Below are 4,328 nucleotides of genomic sequence, written 5' to 3'. Positions count from 1 at the left end.
GGCGGGGCTTGGTGGGGGAGGGGCGCCGCTGGCCTGGAGGCGGAGCTGGAAGAGAAAGGGGGAGGAGTCAGAGGCCACGCCCCTTTAGGCCACACCCAAAAGCAGCAGCTCAGTTTTAATTAGGCCACGCCCCTTTAAATGGCCACACCCATCTCTTAAAGGGACATGACCCTGTTTTTCAAAAGGTGATGCCACTCTAAGCCACGCCCACTGCTCTTAAAGAGGCCACACCCCTCTTAAAGGGACCACACCCCTCTTGAATTGACCACGCCCAAGCTTACAAAGGCCACACCCACTCTTAAAGAGACCACACCCTCTATTAAAAAACAACCCATTTTAAAGAAACCACGCCCACTTTGCAAAGAACCACACCCACTTTTAAAGGAGCCACGCCCACCTGAAAGGAACCACATCTCTCTTAAAGGGACCACACCCTCCTTAAAGGGCCCACACCCCTCAAAGCCACACCCCCGGGGCTTTTTGGCCCCGCCCACCTTGGTGAGCTCGGCCTGCACCGATTAAACAGACCACACCCACTCTTAAAGAAACCACACCCACTCTTAAAGAAACCACACCCTCTCTTAATGAGACCACACCCACTCTTAAAGGGACCACACCCTCTCTTAATGAGACCACACCCACTCTTACAGAAACCACACCCACTCTTAAACCACACCCTCTCTTAATGAGACCACACCCACTCTTAATGAGACCACACCCACTCTTAATGAGACCACACCCACTCTTAATGAGACCACACCCACTCGTAATGAGACCACACCCACTCTTAATGAGACCACACCCACTCTTAATGAGACCACACCCACTCTTAGTGAGACCAATGTCTTAGAGACCACACCCACTTCTCAAGAAGCCACACCCACTCTTAAAGAGACCACCCCCAAGAAGCCACACCCCCTTAACGAGACCACACCTACTCTTAAAGTGACCACACCCACTTTTGAAGTGATCCCACCACTCTTAAAGGAGCCACGCCCCCATTAAAGGACCCACACCCCTCCAAGCCATACCCCCAGGGTTTTTGGCCCCGCCCACCGAGGCGAGGCCCCGCCCACCTTGTTGATCTCGGCCTGCACCGCTTAAACAGACCACACCCACTCTTAAAGGGACCACACCCTCTCTTAATGAGACCACACCCAAAGTGATCCCACCACTCTTAAAGGGCCCACGCCCCTCCAAGCCACGCCCCCGGGTGTGTGGCCCCGCCCACCTTGTTGATCTCGGCCTGCACCGCTTAAACAGACCACACCCACTCTTAAAGGGACCACACCCTCTCTTAATGAGACCACACCCACTCAAAGCGGGACCACACCCTCTCTTAATGAGACCACACCCAAAGTGATCCCACCACTCTTAAAGGGCCCACGCCCCTCCAAGCCACGCCCCCGGGTGTGTGGCCCCGCCCACCTTGTTGATCTCGGCCTGCACCTCGCGCAGCTTGCGCTTGTAGCGCTGCACGTCGCCCTTGAGCTGGTGGTTGTGGTTCTGCAGCGAGCTGATCAGGTGCCGCATCTCGCGGTTAATGGGGCCTGCGGGGCACGACGGGCCGGACAGGTGAGACACGACAGGGGAGACAGGGGAGACACAGGGGAGACAGGTGAGACACAGGTGAGAGACAGGTGAGACACAGGTGAGAGACAGGTGAGACACAGGTGAGACAGGGGAGACACGACAGGGGAGACATGACGGGTGAGACAGGTGAGACACGACAGGTGAGATAGAGCAGGTGAGACAACAGGTGAGACAGGTGAGAGACAGGTGAGACACAACGGGGAGACACAACAGGTGAGACAACAGGTGGGACAGGTGAGAGACAACAGGTGAGACACAGGAGAGACAGGTAAGACAGGTGAGACACAACAGGCGAGAAAGGTGAGAGACAACAGGTGACACAGGTGAGAGACAGGTGAGACAGGTGAGAGACAACAAGTGAGACAGGTGAGACACAACAGATGATACAGGTAAAAGACAACACGTGAGAGACAACAGGGGAGACACAGCAGAGACAGGAGAGACAGGTGAGACACAACAGGTGAGACAGGTGAGAGGTGAGACGGGAGACAGGTGAGATCGCACAGGTGAAATAAGTGAGACAAGACAGACAGGTGAAGGTACACAGGTGAGACAGGTGAGAAACAGGTGAGACACAGGTGTGACAAGGGAAATCACACAGGTGAGACAGGAGAGACAGGTGAGAGACAGGAGAAAGACACGTGACACAGGTGGGACAGGTGAGAGAAGTGAGACAGGTCAGAGACAGGTGACACAAGGGACACAAGTGAGACACAACAGGTGACACAGGTGAGACACGGAAACACAACAGGTGGGACACAACAGGTGAGACACAGGAAAGGTGAGGCAGGTGAGACAGGTGAGACACAACAGGTGAGACAGGTGAGAGACAGGTGAGACACAACAGGGGAGACACAACAGGTGAGATCACTCAGGTGAGATAAGTGGGACAGGAGAGTCAGGTGAGAGTGCACAGGTGAGACACGGGAGAAACAGGTGAGAGACAGGACAAAGACACGTGACACAGGTGAGAGGGGAAAGGTGAGACAGGTGAGATACAGGTGAGACAGGTGACATACAGGTGAGACAGGTGAGAGAGGGGAGACAAATCTGACACAAGAGAGACAGGTGAGAGCACACAGGTGAAACACGGGACACAGATGAGACGGGAGCGACAGGTGAGACACAGGTGAAATCAGCCAGGTGAGGACAGGTGAGAGATAACTGACACAAGAGAGACAGGTGAGACACGACAGGTGAGAGCACACAGGTGAAACACAGGACACAGATGAGATGGGAGCGACAGGTGAAAGGTGAAATCGGCCAGGTGAGTCAGGACAGGTGAGACAGGGTAGAGCACACAGGTGAAACACAGGAGAAACAGGTGAGAGACAGGTGAGACACATGGGAAACACAGGTGAAACACGGGACACAGATGAGACGGGAGCGACAGGTGAGACACAGGTGAAATCAGCCAGGTGAGTCAGGACAGGTGAGAGCACACAGGTGAGAGCACACAGGTGAGAGACAGGTGAGACACATGGGAAACACAGGTGAGACACAGGTGAGACACAGGTGAAATCAGCCAGGTGAGTCAGGACAGGTGAGACAGGGTAGAGCACACAGGTGAAACACAGGAGAAACAGGTGAGAGACAGGTGAGACACAGGTGAAATCAGCCAGGTGAGTCAGGACAGGTGAGACAGGAGAGAGCACACAGGTGAGAGACAGGAGAAACAGATGAGAGACAGGTGAGACACATGGGAAACACAGGTGAGACAGGTGAGGCACAGGTGAGACATGGGAGACAAGTGCGATTACACAGATGACACAGGTGACACGTGACATCGCACAGGTGAGACGCGGCACGGACAGGTGACATAAAAATAACCAGTAAGAAACAGGTGAGAAAAGTGAGAGACAAACGAGGGACAGGTGAGACCGCACAGGTGAGGTGATGCCCGCCATGTGCCCCCAGCCACACCCAGGTGTGCCCAGGTACCCCCAGCTGCACCCAGGTGTATCTCAGGTGCCCCAGGTGTATCTCAGGTGCCCTCAGGTGTATCTCAGGTGTATCCCAGGTGTATCTCAGGTGTATCCCAGGCGTATCTCAGGTGCCCCAGGTGCCCCAGGTGCCCTCACCCGCCTGCTCGTTGGCCGCCAGGTTCTGCTCGAACTCGATGCGCAGCCAGGTGTATCTCAGGTGTATCCAGGTACCCCACGTGTGCCCAGGTGCCCCAGGTGTGCCCAGGTGTATCTCAGGTGTATCCAGGTACCCCACGTGTGCCCAGGTGCCCCAGGTGTGCCCAGGTGTATCTCAGGTGTATCCAGGTACCCCACGTGTGCCCAGGTGCCCCAGGTGTGCCCAGGTGTATCTCAGGTGTATCCAGGTACCCCACGTGTGCCCAGGTGCCCCAGGTGTGCCCAGGTGTATCCCAGGTGTATCCAGGTACCCCAGGTGTGCCCAGGTGCCCCCAGGTGTATCTCAGGTGTATCTCGGGTGTATCCAAGTACCCCAGGTGCCCCAGGTGTGGCCAGGTGTATCTCAGGTGCCCCAGGTGCCCCAGGTGCCCTCACCCGCCTGCTCGTTGGCCGCCAGGTTCTGCTCGAACTCGATGCGCAGCATCTCGTACTCCTTGCGCACCTGGGCCAGCGTGTCCTCGAGCTGGATCACCTCGGTGCGCAGGCGCTTCTGCACGCCCAGCTCGTCGCTCTGAAAGCCCAAATTCACCTCGCTACCGCTGGGAAATTCGGGGGAAATCCGGGAAGTTTGGGGATTTTTTGGGAATTTTTTGG

General features: G+C 55.9%; 1 long non-coding RNA gene across 1 annotated transcript; it reads right to left on the bottom strand.

Moving 5' to 3' along the window:
* On the bottom strand, positions 1 to 4,271 carry LOC121351776. The gene is made up of 3 exons (XR_005954836.1): positions 4,110 to 4,271; positions 1,429 to 1,550; positions 1 to 45 (listed from the first exon to the last, which is right to left on the bottom strand). It is a non-coding gene; the product is annotated as an uncharacterized LOC121351776 (long non-coding RNA).
* Positions 4,272 to 4,328: the final 57 nt, after the last annotated feature.

Source organism: Pyrgilauda ruficollis, unplaced genomic scaffold (assembly GCF_017590135.1).
Source record: "Pyrgilauda ruficollis isolate IOZ18807 unplaced genomic scaffold, ASM1759013v1 scaffold1711, whole genome shotgun sequence".
NCBI classification, from domain to species: Eukaryota; Metazoa; Chordata; class Aves; order Passeriformes; family Passeridae; genus Pyrgilauda; species Pyrgilauda ruficollis.
Note: the sequence above shows the minus strand (reverse complement) of the source record. Positions and strands in the feature narration are given on the sequence as shown.